A 16,097-nucleotide genomic window follows, 5' to 3' on the forward strand; every position below is an offset into this window, starting at 1 on the left:
AGGTTCCTGGTTAGGGTTGGGTTCCGAGTTAGGGTTAGGTTCCGGGTTAGGGTTAGGGTTAGGGTTAGGGTTAGGGTTAGGGTTACGGTTAGGGTTAGGGTTAGGGTTAGGGTTAGGGTTAGGGTTAGGGTTAGGGTTAGGGTTAGGGTTAGGGTTAGGGTTAGGTTCTGGGTTAGGGTTAGGTTCCGGGTTAGGGTTAGGTTCCGGGTTAGGGTTAGGGTTAGGTTCCAGGTTAGTTTCCGGGTTAGGTTCTGCCTTAGGGTTAGGTTCTGGGTTAGGGTTAGGGTTAGGTTCCGGGTTAGGGTTAGGTTCCCGTTTAGGGTTAGGTTGGGGGTTATGGTTAGGTTTTGGGGTTGGGCTAGGGTCCAGGATAGGGTTAGGGTTGGGTTCCGGGTTAGGGTTAGGTTCCGGGTTAGGGTTAGGTTCCGGGTTAGGGTAAGGTTCCGGGTTAGGGTTAGGGTTAGGTTCCGGGTAAGGGTTAGGTTCCTGGTTAGGGTTACGTTCCAGATTAGGGTTAGGGTTCGGTTCCGCGTTAGGGTTAGGGTAAGGGTTAGGGTTAGGTTCCGGGTTAGGGTTAGGTTCCGGGTTAGGGCTAGGGTTATGTTCCGGGTTAGGGTTGGGTTCCGGGTTAGGGTTAGGTTCCGGGTTAGGGTTAGGGTTAGGTTCCGGGTTAGGGTTAGGTTCCAGGTTAGGTTCCGGGTAGGTTCCGGGTTAGAGTTAGGTTCCGGGTTAGGTTCCGGGTTAGGTTCTGGGTTACGTTCCGGGTTAGGTTCTCGGTTAGGTTCCAGTTTAGGTTCCGGGTTAGGGTTAGGTTCCAGGTTAGGGTTAAGTTCTGGGTTAGGGTTTGGTTCCAGGTTAGGGTTAGGTTCCGGGTTTGGGTTAGGGTTAGGGTTAGGTTCTGGGTTATGTTCCGGGTTAGGTTCCGGGTTAGGGTTAGGTTCCGGGTTAGGGTTAGGGTTAGGGTTAGGTTCCCGTTTAGGGTTAGGTTGGGGGTTAGGGTTAGTTTTAGGGGTTGGGTTAGGGTCCAGGTTAGGGTTAGGGTTGGGTTCCGGTTTAGGGTTAGGTTCCGGGTTAGGGTTAGGTTCCGGGTTAGGGTAAGGTTCCTGATTAGAATTAGGGTTCGGTTCGGGGTTAGGGTTAGGGTAAGGGTTAGGGTTAGGTTCCGGGTTAGGGTTAGGTTCCGGGTTAGGGTTAGGGTTATGTTCCGGGTTAGGGTTGGGTTCCGGGTTAGGGTTAGGTTCCTGGTTAGGGTTAGGGTTAGGTTCCAGGTAAGGGTTAGGTTCCAGGTTAGGTTCCGGGTAGGTTCCGGGTTAGGGTTAGGTTCCGGGTTAGGTTCCTGGTTAGGTTCTGGGTTACGTTCCGGGTTAGGTTCCCGGTTAGGTTCCAGGTTAGGTTCCGGGTTAGGGTTAGGTTCCGGGTTAGGGTTAAGTTCTGGGTTAGGGTTTGGTTCCAGGTTAGGGTTAGGGTCCGGGTTAGGGTTAGGGTTAGGGTTAGGTTCTGGGTTATGTTCCGGGTTAGGTTCCGGGTTAGGGTTAGGTTCCGGGTTAGGGTTAGGGTTAGGGTTAGGTTCCGGGTTAGGTTCTGGGTTAAGTTCGGATTATCATTAGGTTCCGGGTTAGGGTTAGGGTTAGGGTTAGGGTTAGGGTTAGAGTTAGGGTTAGGGTTAGGGTTAGGGTTAAGGTTAGCGTAAGGGTTAGGGTTAGGGTTAGGGTTAGGGTTAGGGTTAGTGTTAGGGTTAGGGTTTGGGTTAGGGTTAGGGTTAGGGTTAGGGTTAGGGTTAGGGTTAGGGTTAGGGTTAGGGTTAGGGTTAGGGTTAGGGTTAGGGTTAGGGTTAGGATTAGGGTTAGGTTTAGGGTTGTGATCGCTTCGGCAGCACATATACTAAAATTGGAACGATACAGAGAAGATTAGCATGGCCCCTGCGCATCTGGATAGTTTGGTTCACTTACCTCATTGGGAAGCTGCCGTTACGGCCCGTTTTGCGCAATACGAATTTTTGCCGGAATGGGTCACTGAACGTCGTTTCGGGGCAACTTATGGAGCTTTCTATATTTGCCCCACCTAGTACTGTGCATCTGGTGAGTTTGGTTCAGTTACCTCATTGAGAAGTTGCCGTTACGGTCCAATTTGCGCAATACGTGTTTTTGCCCATAATGGGTATCTGAACGTGGTTTCGGGGTAACTTTTGGAGCTTTCTATATTTGCCCCACCCAGTTATGTGCTTATGGTGAGTTTGGTTCACTTCCCTTATTGGAAAGGTGCCTTTACTGCCCGTTTGCGCAATACGCGTTTTTGCCAGGAACGGGTAACTAAACGTAGTTTTCGGGCAACTTTTGGAGCTGTCTATGTTTGTCCCAACTTGTCATGTGCATCTGGTGAGTTTGGTTCACTTACCTCATTGGGAAGTTGCCGTTACTGCCTGTTTTGCGCAATACACGTTTTTGCCAGGAACTGGTATCTGAACTTTGTTTTGGGGCAACTTTAGCGTTAGGGTTAGGATTATGTGTTTCTAGTGAGTTTGGTTCCGGGTTAGGTTCCGTGTTAGGGTTAGGTTCCGGGTTCGGTTCTGGGTTAGGATTAGGTTCCGGGTTAGGGTTCGGTTGCGGGTTAGGGTTAGGTTCCGGGTTAGGGTTAGGGTTAGGTTCCGGGTTAGGGTTAGGGTTAGGGTTAGGTTCCGGGTTAGGGTAAGGTTCCGGGTTAGGGTTAGGTTCCGGGTTAGGTTCCGGGTTAGGGTCCAGGTTAGGGTCCGGGTTATTGTTCGGGTTAGTTTCCGGGTTAAGGTTAGGTTCCGGGTTAGGGTTAGGGTTAGGTTCCGGGTTAGGGTTAGGTTCCGGGTTAGTGTTAGGTTCCGGGTTATTGTTAGGGTTAGGTTCCGGGTTATGGTTAGGGTTAGTTTCCGGGTTAGGGTTAGTTTCCGGGTTAGGGTTAGGTCCCGGGTTAGGGTTAGGGTTAGGTTCCAGGTTAGGGTTAGTTTCCAGGTTAGGGTTAGATTCCGGGTTAGGTTCCCGGTTAGGTTCCGGTTTAGGTTCCGGGTGAGGGTCCGGGTTAGGTTCCGGGTTAGGGTTAGGTTCCGGGTTAGGGTTAGGTTCCAGGTTAGGGTTAGGTTCCGGGTTAGGGTTAGGTTAGGGTTAGGGTTAGGTTCTGGGTTTGGGTTAGGTTCCGGGTTCGGTTCCGGGTTAGGTTCCGGGTTTGGTTCCGGTTTAGGTTCCGGGTTAGGTTCCGGGTTATGGTTAGGTTCCTGGTTAGGGTTAGGTTCCGGGTTAGGGTTAGGTTCCAGGTTAGGGTTAGGTTTCAGGTTAGGGTTAGGGTCCGGGTTAGGTTCCAGGTTATGTTCCGGGTTAGGTTCCGGCTTAGGTTGCGGATTAGGGTTAGGTTCCGGGTTAGGTTCTGGGTTAGGGTTAGGTTCTGGGTTAGGGTTAGGTTCCGGGTTAGGATTAGGGTTAGGTTCCAGGTTAGGTTCCAGGTTAGGTTCTGGGTTAGGGTTAGGTTCCGGGTTAGGGTTAGGGTTAGGTTCCGGGTTAGGGTTAGGTTCTGGTTTAGGGTTAGGTTCGGGGTTAGGGTTAAGTTTAGGTGTTGGGTTAGGGTCCAGGTTAGGGTTAGGGTTGGGTTCCGTGTTAGGGTTAGGTTCCGGGTTAGGTTTAGGTTCTGGGTAGGTTCTGTGTTAGGGTTAGGTTCCGGGTTAGGGTTAGGTTCCGGGTTAGGTTCCAGGTTAGGTTCCGGGTTAGGGTTAGGTTCCGGGTTTGGGTTAGGTTCCGGGTTAGGGTTAGGTTCCAGGTTAGGGTTAGGTTCCGGGTTAGGGTTAGGGTTAGGGTTAGGTTCCGGTTTATGGTTCCAGGTTAGGGTTAGGGTTAGGGTTAGGTTCCGGGTTAGGTTCCGGGTTAAGTTAGGATTATGGTTAGGTTCTGGGTTAGGGTTAGGGTTAGAGTTAGAGTTAGGGTTAGGGTTAGGGTTAAGGTTAGCGTAAAGGTTAGGGTTAGGGTTAGGGTTAGGGTTAGGGTTAGGGTTAGGGTTAGGGTTAGGGTTAGGGTTAGGGTTAGGGTTAGGGTTAGGGTTGTGCTCGCTTCGGCAGCACATATACTAAAATTGGAACGATACAGAGAAGATTAGCATGGCCCCTGCGCATCTGGATAGTTTGGTTCACTTACCTCATTGGGAAGCTGCCGTTACGGCCCGTTTTGCGCAATACGAATTTTTGCCGGAATGGGTCTCTGAACGTCGTTTTGCGGCAACTTATGGAGATTTATATATTTGCCCACCTTGTCATGTGCATCTGGTGAGTTTAGTTCACTTACCTCATTGGGAAGTTGCCGTTACGGCCCAATTTGCACAATACGAGTTTTTGCCCAGAACGGGTATCTGAACGTGGTTTGGGGGCAACTTTTGGAGCTTTCTATATTTGTCCTACCTTGTCATGTGCATCTGGTGAGTTTGGTTCACTTACCTCATTGGGAAGTTGCCGTTACGGCCCAATTTGCACAATACGAGTTTTTGCCCAGAACGTGTATCTGAACGTGGTTTTGGGGCAACTTTTGGAGCTTTCTATATTTGTCCTACCTTGTCATGTGCATCTGGTGAGTTTGGTTCACTTACCTCATTGGGAAGTTGCCGTTACGGCCCAATTTGCGCAATACGCGTTTTTGCCCAGAACTAGGGGTGTGATCCGCTCCGATTAGGAGCGCAGAAGCAGTAGCGGATTGGCCTGCTCCGCCTTACCCAGAGGCGGAGTAGGAACGGACCGCGGACTCCTAGAAGGAAGGCGAAGAGAAGCGGCCATTTTTCGGAGCTCCTAGTTCAGGCAGAGCGCTCCGGTCGCCATCTTGAAAACATTTCGCCATAGGATTGCATTGTGGCAAATAATCGCGGATAACTACATTCTTTTTGAAGCTATCATTCTGGAAATTCTTGTGCTCAGAGAGTCGTGGATGGGGGTCATTTTGAGCCCCCTCTCACCTCTCTGCGTTGTGCGGGTCGCGTGCTATATTTTTGGGAAAATCGGGTCAACCGCGCGGCTCAAACGGCGTTTTCGGCTTTTCGCCCATAGGATTGCATTGAGGGAAAGAATTGGGGATAACTGGGGGGTTTTTAAGCTATCATTCTGAAAATTCTTGTGCACAGAGAGTCGTGGATGGGGGTCATTTTGAGACTACTCTCAACTTTCTGCGTCCCCTGGTTCTTGTGCAATATTTTTTAAAAAATCGGGGTTTGTTTTTTTGTTTTTTTTGGAAGCGATGACAGGCACATTCAACTCCCAATCCTGATGAGAATTGATCTCCTCAGAAAGCATCATCCTCCAATCCCAGCGTTGGAGGGGGGACTAAGACAGACCCACCCTTAGAACTTTCTGTTTTGTGTCTCCTTTGGGTTGGCGTTCGTCGAGGGAACACTTAGTTAGTTAGTGCTCCTGCTTTGGACTTTGGAGATAGATTAGGATAGATTTAGTTTGGCGCATGTGTGTGTGTTTGTTTGCTTTTTTCTGACTTATAGCTTAGTTTGCTCTGTGTTTTTCCCTTACTTTGATTTAATATAAACTTTATTTTTAAATTTTGGAGTGTGTTTGGTGGGTTGGGTTGGTTGCCCCCCCCCCTGACTGTTCTGCTTTTGTGAAAGCTTTCTTTTGAAAGCATACACACACTTCTTGTCCCATTTCCCTACATTTATTAGTAATATTCTTAAACATATTTTATTATATTCTTTTACATAGTCTTAGTAGTATATTAGTATCTCATACATATTATTATTAGTATTCATATTTTATTCTTCTTATACATATTAGTAGTAGTGTTTGGTTGGTTCTTTTCCCCCCCTCCCCTCCTTTAAATCCTGATTGTGTTTCCTTCTATCTTCTATATACCAAAAAATACCAAAAAATACCAAAAAAAATTTATTCTCTTTTTCTTCTCTGTGTAACTTGGACTGAGTGGGCTGCTTTTGTGAAGTGCAACAGGCAGCCACAGATTGAGCATTTTGGGGAAAGCATACACACAATTCTTGTCCCATTTCCCTACATTTATTAGTAATATTCTTAAACATATTATTAGATATTCTTAGTAGTATATATATTAGTATATTCTCATACATACTATATTAGTAGTATAATATTTTATTCTTTTTATACAGCATACACACTTCTTGTCCCATTTCCCTACATTTAAACATATATTCTTCTTATACATATTCTTAGTAGTACCTTATACATATTATTAGTAGTATTAATATTTTATTAGTCATCATGAAAAGAGGGAGCAAGCGTGCTTAAAGCAGCAAGGCTCAGGCTGGCAGCAGTAAGCAGGCTGCCTCTCCTCCTGTGAAACTCAAACGGGCAACTCCTTGGCTGACTGCTCCAAAACAGAAGCAGGACAAGCAGCAGGCAGAGCCACTCTTTTCTGCAACTTGTGCCCGGCGTTCTCTTTTTGAGGGTGGGAATGGGAAAAGTGCCCCTTTACAAGAGGCAGGTGGCATTAGAGGAGGAGGAGTATCCCCAACACCTTCATTATCCTTTCAGCCCACGAGCCCGCTGATGGACCTAGACGAGGTCCTCAGCACAGTGGAGGGGGGGAGGAGGAGGAGGCGGTGGGCCTCCAGGATGTGGGGGCTGAAAAGGAGGAGCAGCAGCAGCAGGCCGAGGCTCTCTCCCCAGTCTCATCCCACACCCCTGTTTCTGTGGCAACACCAGAGAGCTCAGGCGGGCAATTGGTGGTGTCACCACGGAAACGAAAGACAAGCATCGTGTGGGACCACTTTGAGTTGGGAGCGGATCCCCGCTTTGCTGTCTGTTGCCACTGCAAACTCAGCCTAAGCAGGGGTTCATCGACAGGGCATTATGGAACCAGCAGCATGAAGATGCATCTTCATAAGCAGCACCAGTCGGTCTTGATGGGGAAAGAGGCGGGCAAGGCGACTGGTTCCAGGGGAAAGCCGAAGGCGGCTGCTGCTGCTGCTGCTGCTGGCACTTCCACTCTCAGCTCTCCATCTCCCATCCCCACAAGGGTTAGGCAGGCAACCCTGCCGGAAATGGGGTGGGGGAAGTATGGAACCACAAGATGGCGTTTTCCAATGCCCTCCCAGATCACCACGTCAATCGGTGAGATGGTGGCGTTGGACGACCAGCCATTCAGCCTCGTTGACAACGCAGGCTTCAAGAGGCTGATGGCGCTTGTGGTGCCATACTATAAGCTGCCATGTCGCACCACCCTGAGCAGGCGGGTGGTGCCTTCCCTGTACCGTTCCTGCAGGGAGTTAGTGCTGGGTCGTCTGTGCCAGGCAGAGGCATGGATGGTGCACTTCACCTCGGACATTTGGTCCAGCGAGGGCGGAGTGCATGCTTACCTGTCCCTGACGGCACACTGGTGGGCAGCCATGGGGCAGGAAGGATCCAGCACTACAGGGACTGGCAAGGAGGGCTACTGCTGGGCCCTCCTCCACACGCAAGTGATGGACCAGTCCCACACGGCAGCGGAGATTACGGAGGCCATGAACCGCATGGTGGATGGGTGGCTAGCTGGGCAGAAGGTCACCCGCGGTTACATGGTCACGGACGGGGGAGCCAACATGGTGAAGGCGGTGCGCGACGGCGGATTCGAGGGCGTCCGCTGCATCGCGCACGTCTTGAACCTGGTGGTGAGGGATGGCCTTGGGATGGGCAGCAGCAAGCCCAACCTCGGTCCCCTGTCCGGGATCCGTAACCTCCTGGAGAGCTGCAGAAAGGTGGCAGGCCATTTCCACCACAGCGTCAAGGGCAGTCGCTTGCTGCGGGAGAAGCAGGAGGAGTTGAATCTCCCGCAGCACAGGCTAGTGCAGGATGTGGTGACACGCTGGAACTCCACCTACCTGATGCTGGAGCGGATGGTGGAGCAACAGCGTGCCATCCACGACTTGTTCAGGGTCAGGGACATGGGCGTCCACCACATGGGCAAGCAGCAGTGGGACGCCATGTCCCAGCTGGTGGCGGTCCTCAAGCCGTTCCTGAACGCCACCGAGACCCTGAGCAAAAGCTCTGCCCTCCTCAGCCAGGTGATCCCTGTATGCAGGCATCTCCAGAAACAGATGGGCGACTTTCTGGAGTACAGGGATCCCGTCACCGGCAGGCGCTTCGAGCCCGAGGTCCGCGAAGCAGTGACTAGGCTGAGGGACGGCCTGACGCGGAGGCTGGAGCCCATCCAAACCGACAGGGTCCACATGTTGGCAGCCATGTGCGACCCTCGTGTGAAGGATGGGCTTTGTGGGCCAAATAGCAGGCAGCACTGGGTGGAAACGCTGGTGGGCGAAGTGCGGGCGGCATGGGCCAAGAGGGTGGGGCAGAGTGAGGCAGAGGAGCAGGCCACCCCTCCCCGCAGCAGCAGCAGCAGCACCAGCAGCAGCCTCACGTGCATCCCTCCCAGCAGCAGCACAGGCAAGGGGTATTGGGAAGAGGCTCTGCACGCCGTGGTTGAGCAGAGACCCTCCCCAGCCACCGGCCAGGATGACGCTGCAACCACCGTGCAGCGTTACCTGTCAGAGCCCATGGAGGACTGCTCCATGGACCCCCTGGCCTACTGGTCATCCCGCTTTCAGATTTGGCCGGACCTGGCGCGGGTGGCCATGGATCGACTCAGCTGCCGACCCACCAGTGTTCCAAGCGAGAGGGTGTTCTCTATGGCAGGCGGCATAGTGACCCCTCACCGCTCTCGCTTGGAGCTGGACTTGGTGGAGCAGCTGGTCTTTCTGAAGGGCAATCTCCCCCTGCTGGGATACCCCACCCTCAAGCCCTCGTGGGAGTGACAGGCAGGCTCCCCTCCCTTTAATTCCACCCCTCCTTTGGTTGGCAGGCACACTACAGTTCAGGCAGGGTGGTTTTTTCTTTTTATTATTATTTTTATTATATTTTTCTTCTTCTTCTTCTTCTTCTTCTTCTTCTTATTTAGTGGCTGTGTTACAGTTCACAACATCAACTCTGAATCATTACATTCGTCTCTGTAGGCACTAGGCAGAGTTTGTCACCGTGCGTGTGTGTGTGACTGACTGTGAGTGCAAAGCACCGCACTTGAGTTCATTTCATTTCTGTGGCGTCCGGTACAGCTTAGTCAACTCATCCGGATAGTTTTCCACCCAGTTCCAAAAGACTCCATGATTGACTGCACGTGTTTAGGTGAGGTGCAAGCAGGGGGCAAGGCAATGCCTGGCACCACCACCACTAGCCAGGCTGCCTCTCTCCAGCAGTCCACGGGTCGCCCTTTGGAGTGCCCTGGGAGTGGAAGACGTACTCCCTGATCCAGAAGTATGGTTTTGAGAAGCAAGCTGTCACTTGAACTCATGAGCCTCTGTGCAAAAGCTGTCATTGTGTGTGTGGTTGTGAGTGTTACTGCAGCTGCCTGTCTCGCTGCGAAAATGAAACAGGCAAGTCCTCGCCTTTGAGAAGCAACCTTTCACTTGAACTCATGGAAGTCATTGACTTCAGCACAGCCGCTACGTAGAGGCTGTGGTCCTCCAGGATCTGGGTGACTCGATCAGTGTGCTGATTTTGAGAAGCAACCTTTCACTGAAACTCATTCACTTCCCCAATTGAGGGTGAGGGAGGTTAAACTCCAGCAGTCCACGGGTCGCCCTTTGGAAAGCTCAGGGATCAAGTGGACTACTCGACCAGTCTGCTGATTTTGAGAGGCAACTTTTCACTTCAACTCATGGACTTCCCCAATTGAGGGAGGTACTCCAGCAGTCCACCGATCTCCCGTAGCACAGCCACTTAGTGCGTACGGACAGTTGAAGTTTCCTGAGAAGTGAGCTCTCACTTCAACTCATGACAGCCATTGACTTCACCACAGCCACTACTGTGGATGCTGTGGTCCTCCAGGATGTGGGTGAGGATTAGTCGCAGAAGCTGGTCCAGCTTCTCTCCCTGGTCTCGTCCCACCCCTCTTCCGCTGTAACGCCCTCTTTGAGAAGCAAGCTGTCACTTCAACTCATGAAAGCCATAGACTTCTGAAGCAACCTTTCACTTCAACTCATTGACTTCCCCTTTGAGAAAAAGCTAAGCTCCAGTAATGCACCGTTTGTCTGTGGGACAGCTCTCTTATTAGAAGCTGCACTGCATATGCAGCAGTGCCATGGCTTTGAGAAGCCGAGACCCATCCCAGCCACCGGGAACCGGAGGAAAACTCCAGCAGTCCACGGGTCGCCCTTTAGATAGCTCGGGGATCAAATGGAGTCCTTGATCTGTGTGCTGATTTTGAGAAGCAACCTTTCACTTCAACTCATGGACTTCCCCTATGTGCGGGAGGTACTCCAGCAGTCCACCGATCGCCCGTAGCACAGCCACTAGCAAAGCCACTACAGTGGATGCTCTCCTCTCTCTCTGTCCTCAGTCTCATCCAACCCCTCTTCCTCTTCCCCTTCTGCTGTAACCCCTCTTTGAGAAGCAAGCTTTCACTTAAACTCATCATTCATTTCCCCAATTGAGGGAGGTAAAGTCCAGCAGTCCACGGGTCGCCCTTTGGAGGGCTCAGCAGCAACGTTAATCCTCCAAGCATGCACACAAATCTTCCATACTCAAAGTAACTGCTTCAATAACTAGTAGCTCCTTTTTGCCCGCCTGCCTGCCTGCCCCCAGAGATCTATGGCATACCTGTGCAAGGTACCAGCTCCTTTGTGCCCACCGGCCCAAGCCTGCCTGCCTGCTCGCCTGCCTGCCTGCCTGCCTGCCTGCCCATGCCCGCCTGCCCAGGAGCCGTCCTTGTGAGGTAGCTGGATCTTCTGGGACTCACTCCCCCAGAGATCTATGGCATACCTGTGCAAGGTACCAGCTCCTTTGGGCCCACCGGCCCTAGCCTGCCTCCCTGCCTGCCTGCCTGCCTGCCTGCCCATGCCCGCCTGCCCGTCACTCCCCAATTGAGGGAGGTTAACTCCAGCAGTCCACGGGTCGCCCTTTGGAGAGCTCAGGGATCAGATGCACTATTCGTGATCCAGTCTGGTGATTTTTTGAGAAGCAAGCTGTCACTTCAACTCATGGACTTCCCCAATTGTGGCTGGTACTCCAGCAGTCCACCGAACTCCCATAGCACAGCCACTTAGTGCATAGGGACAGTTTAAGTTTCCTGAGAAGTGAGCTCTCACTTCGACTCATGACAGCCATTGACTTCACCACAGCCACTTTGTGTGGGATGCTGTGTTCCTCCAGGATGTGGGTGAGGAGGATTAGTCGCAGCAGCTGGTCGAGCTTCTCTCCCCAGTCTCATATGGAGCAATTAAAGGTATCTGAGAAGTGAGCTCTCACTTCAACTTCAAGTTCAGACACTTGAGCACAGCCCCTACGGTGGAGGCACAGCTGGCCGTGCCTCTCTCCCCAACCACTGACTGCATAGGGACAGTTTAAGTTTCCTCCTGAGAAGTGAGCTTTCACTTCGACTCATGACAGCCATTGACTTCACCACAGCCACTTCTCGTTTTGTAGTGCGCCGAGTTGAGCACATCCACTCCGGTGGATGCTCTGGTCCTCCAGGATGTCTGTGAGAGGAGGATTAGTCGCAGCAGCTGGTCGAGCTTCTCTCCCCAGTCTCATATGGAGCAAAGTTTTCTGAGAAGTGAGCTCTCACTTCAACTCATGAGAGTCATTGACTTCACCACAGCCACTCCTGTGGATGCTCTGGTTTGCCAGGATGTGTAGCAGCAGCTGGTCGAGCTCCTCTCCCCTATGTGCGCGAGCCAAGCTCCAGCAGTCGACCGATCTCCCGTAGCACAGCCACTTAGTGCGTACGGACAGTTTAAGTTATCTGAGAAGTGAGCTCTCACTTCAACTCATGACAGCCATTGACTTCACCACAGCCACTTTGTGTGGGATGCTGTGGTCCTCCAGGATGTGGGTGAGGATTAGTAGCAGAAGCTGGTCCAGCTTCTCTCCCCGGTCTCGTCCCACCCCTCTTCCGCTGTAACCCTGTCTTTGAGAAGCAAGCTGTCACTGAAACTCATGGACTTCCCCTATGTGCGGGTGGTACTCCAGGCGTCCACCGATCGCCCATAGCACAGCCACTTAGTGTGTACGGACAGTTTAATTTTTCTGAGAAGTGAGCACTCACTTCAACTCATGACAGCCATTGACTTCACCACAGCCACTTTGTGTGGGATGCTGTGGTCCTCCAGGATGTGGGTGAGGATTAGTAGCAGAAGCTGGTCCAGCTTCTCTCCCCGGTCTCATCCCACCCCTCTTCCGCTGTAACCCTGTCTTTGAGAAGCAAGCTGTCACTTCAACTCATGGACTTCCCCTCAGAGAAAAAGCTAAGCTCCAGCAGTCGACCGATCGCCCGTAGCACAGCCACTTGGTGCGTACGGACAGTTTACGTTTCCTGAGAAGTGAGCTCTCACTTCAACTCGTCTTGTAGTGCGCCCGCCGAGTTGAGCACAGCCACTACAGTGGATGCGCCTGCCCGCCTGCCTGGGAGCCGTCCTTGTGAGGTAGCTGGATCTGCTGGGACTGACTCCCCCGCAGATCTATGGCTTACTTGTGCAAGGTACCAGCTTTTCTGGGCCCGCCAACCCATGCCTGCCTGCCTGTCTGCCCGCCTCCCCCGGGGTGCTGCTGTGGTGGGGCATCTGCCAGGACTGACTCCTCGCCTACTCTGCCTGCCACTCTGCCCGCCTGGTGCCTGGTTTGCTCCCAATCGTCCTCCTCTGTGCCCCTCAAGGCGTAACTGCTGGCTTAGAAAGAAAGAACCATCCATCTTTGCCTCACTTGCTCCTTGCGCCCGCTTACGGGTTGGTTTGCTATGCGTTAGTGCTCAAGCCATCCTTGCGGCATTACAATGCATGCTGCCTGCCTGCCTGCCTGCCTGCCTGCCTTCCCTCCCTTCTCCCCTTCCCGCCTTGCAGGGATGGTGTATGTGTCTTGCTTTGACTCAGGGGAGAAGTCCTTCCTGCGCTCACTTAGACTTTATCAAGTTCAATAATCCCTTTTTCAAATGTTCCAGAAGATTTAGGGTTATCTCGTGGCATGTTGGGATTTCCTTGGAACTGGCCCCATTGAGCTGTCTGCATTGCAACTTTAAATCCCTGACATACTGGAGTGCCCGATTTTCAAAAGTTCCCCTAACATCAGGGGATGATGGGATTGCCTTGAAACTTGGTGTCCATGGGGACACATGGGTAAGCTGTCATGGGACCAAAGGATAGGTTTCTGACGTGCAAATTGACGTAGTTGTAGAATGGGACTTGATTTGGGGTGAGTTAAAAAGTTTAAGCCGCGCCAAAAATCAGGGGATGATGGGATTGCCTTGAGTCTGGGCATCCATGTGGACACATGGATAAGCTATCATGGTGCCGAGTTTGAGGTTTCTAACATGCAAATTGACGGAGCTATCCCAAGGGGTGTGAATGGGTGCCCGATTTTCATAAATTCCCCAAAAATCAGGGGATGATGGGATTGCCTTGAAACTTGGCGTCCATGTGGACACGTGGATAAGCTATCATGGTGCTGAGTTTGAGGTTTCTAACATGCAAATTGACGTAGTTGTAGAATGGGACAATTTGGGGTGAGTTAAGCCGCGCCAAAAATCAGGGGATGATGGGATTGCCTTGAGTCTGGGCGTCCATGTGGACACATGGATAAGCTTTCATGGTGCCGAGTTTGAGGTTTCTAACATGCAAATTGATGGAGCTATCCCAAGGGGTGTGAATGAGGTGCCCGATTTTCAAAAAATCCCCAAAAATCAGGGGATAATGGGATTTGCTTGAAACTTGGCGTCCATGTGGACACATGGATAAGCTATCATGGTGCCGAGTTTGAGATTTCTAACGTGCAAATTGACAGAGCTATCGAAAGGGGTGTGAATTAGGGTTATGGGTGGTGCGTTAGAGGTTAGAGCCGCGCCAAAAATCAGGGGATGATGGGATTGCTTTGAGTCTGGGCGTCCATGTGGACACATAGATAAGCTTTCATGGTGCCGAGTTTGAGGTTTCTAACATGCAAATTGACGGAGCTATCCCAAGGGGTCTGAATGGGGTGCCTGATTTTCAAAAATTCCCCAAAAATCAGGGGATGATGGGATTGCTTTGAAACTTGGCGTGCGTGTGTATACCCCCATGAGGTGTCATGGTGCCAAACATGAGGTTTCTAATTTGAACAGAAAAAAAGTTGTTTACTTTTTTAGCTTTCAATGCAACCCTACGGGGGGGCAAAAACGGAGCTCCGGATCCGGATCCGGAGCTCCGAGCGGAGCGGAACGGAAGTGGGCGGAGCGGGGACGGAGCGGAGCGGCACGATCCGGAAAATGGCGGATCTGCAAGTGAAGCGGAGCGGGGGGTCAGTGCACACCCCTACCCAGAACGGGTATCTGAACGTGGTTTCGGGGTAACTTTTGGAGCTTTCTATATTTGCCCCACCCAGTTATGTGCATATGGTGTGTTTGGTTCACTTCCCTTATTGGGAAGGTGCCGTTACGGCCCATTTGCGCAATACGCGTTTTTGCCAGGAACGGGTAACTGAACGTAGTTTTCGGGCAACTTTTGGAGCTGTCTATATTTGTACCAACTTGTCATGTGCATCTGGTGAGTTTGGTTCACTTACTTCATTGGGAAGTTGCCGTTACGGACCGTTTTGCGCAATACGCGTTTTTGCCAGTAACGGGTATCTGAGCTTGGTTTTTGGGCAACTTTTGGAGCTTTCTATATTTGTCCCACCTTGTCATGTGCATCTGGTGAGTTTGGTTCACTTTCCTCATTGGGAAGCTGCTTTTACGGCCCAATTTGCTCAATATGCGTTTTTGCCAAGAACGGGTATCTGAACGTTGTTTTGGGGGAACTTTTGGAGCTGTCTATATTTGTCCCAACTTGTCATGTGCATCTGGATAGTTTGGTTCCCTTACCTCATTGGGAAGCTGCCGTTACGGCCCGTTTTGCGCAATATGAGTTTTTGCCAGAATGGGTGTCTCAACGTCGTTTCTGGGCAACTTATGGAGCTTTTTATATTTGTCCCACCTTGTCTTGTGCATATACTGAGTTTGGTTCACTTACCTCATTGGGAAGTTGCCGTTACTGCCCAATTTGCGCAATACGCGTTTTTGCCCAGAACAGGTATCTGAATGTGGTTTTGGGGTATCTTTTGGAGCTTTCTATATTTGCACCACCTAGTTATGTGCATACGGTGAGTTTGGTTCACTTCCCTTATTGGGAAGGTGCCGTTACGGCCCATTTGCGCAATACACGTTTTTGCCAGGAACGGGTAACTGAACGTAGTTCTCGGTTATCTTTTGGAGCTGTCTATATTTGTCCCAACTTGTCATGTGCATCTGGTGAGTTTGGTTCACTTACCTCATTGGGAAGTTGCCGTTACGGCCCGTTTTGCGCAATACGCGTTTTTGCCTGGAACGGATATCTGAACGTCGTTTCGTGGCAACTTATGGAGCTTTCTATATTTGTCCCACCTTGTCATGTGCATCTGGTGAGTTTGGTTCACTTACCTCATTGGGAAGCTGCCGTTACGGCCCATTTTCGCAATACGCGTTTTCCGCAGGAACGGGTATTAGAACGTGGTTTTGGGGCAACTTTTGCAGCTTTGTATATTGGTCCCAACCTGTCATGTGCATCTGGATAGTTTGGTGCACTTGTCTCATCAGGAAGCTGACGTTACGGCCCAATTTGCGCCATTCGCGTTTTTGCCCAGAACGGGTATCTGAACGTGGTTTTGGGGAATCTTTTGGAGCTTTCTATATTTGTCCAAACTTGTCATGTGCATCTGGTGAGTTTGGTTCACTTACCTCATTGGGAAGCTGCCGTTACGGCCCGTTTTGGCAATACGCGTTTTTGCCCGGAACGGATATCTGAACGTCGTTTCGGAGCAACTTATGGAGCTTTCTATATTTGACCCACCTTGTCATGTGCATCTGGTGAGTTTGGTTCACTTACCTCATTGGGAAGCTGCCTTTACGGCCCATTTTCGCAATACGCGTTTTTCGCAAGAACGGGTATTAGAACGTGGTTTGGGGGCAACTTTTGGAGCTTTCTGTTTTTGTCCGAACTTGTCATGTGCATCTGGTGAGTTTGGTTCACTTACCTCATTGGGAAGTTGCCGTTACGGCCCAATTTGCACAATACACGTTTTTCCCAGCACGGGTATCTGAACGTGGTTTGGGGGCAAC

At 51.2% G+C, this 16,097-nt stretch overlaps 2 pseudogenes; both read left to right on the top strand.

Moving 5' to 3' along the window:
* The first annotated feature begins 1,857 nt into the window (after window positions 1-1,857).
* On the top strand, window positions 1,858-1,926 carry LOC134411863 (U6 spliceosomal RNA; annotated as a pseudogene).
* A 2,127-nt stretch (window positions 1,927-4,053) lies between these two features.
* Window positions 4,054-4,122, top strand: LOC134411849 (U6 spliceosomal RNA; annotated as a pseudogene).
* The last annotated feature ends 11,975 nt before the right edge of the window (window positions 4,123-16,097 follow it).

This window comes from Elgaria multicarinata, chromosome 20, assembly GCF_023053635.1.
Source record: "Elgaria multicarinata webbii isolate HBS135686 ecotype San Diego chromosome 20, rElgMul1.1.pri, whole genome shotgun sequence".
Taxonomy (NCBI): Eukaryota; Metazoa; Chordata; class Lepidosauria; order Squamata; family Anguidae; genus Elgaria; species Elgaria multicarinata.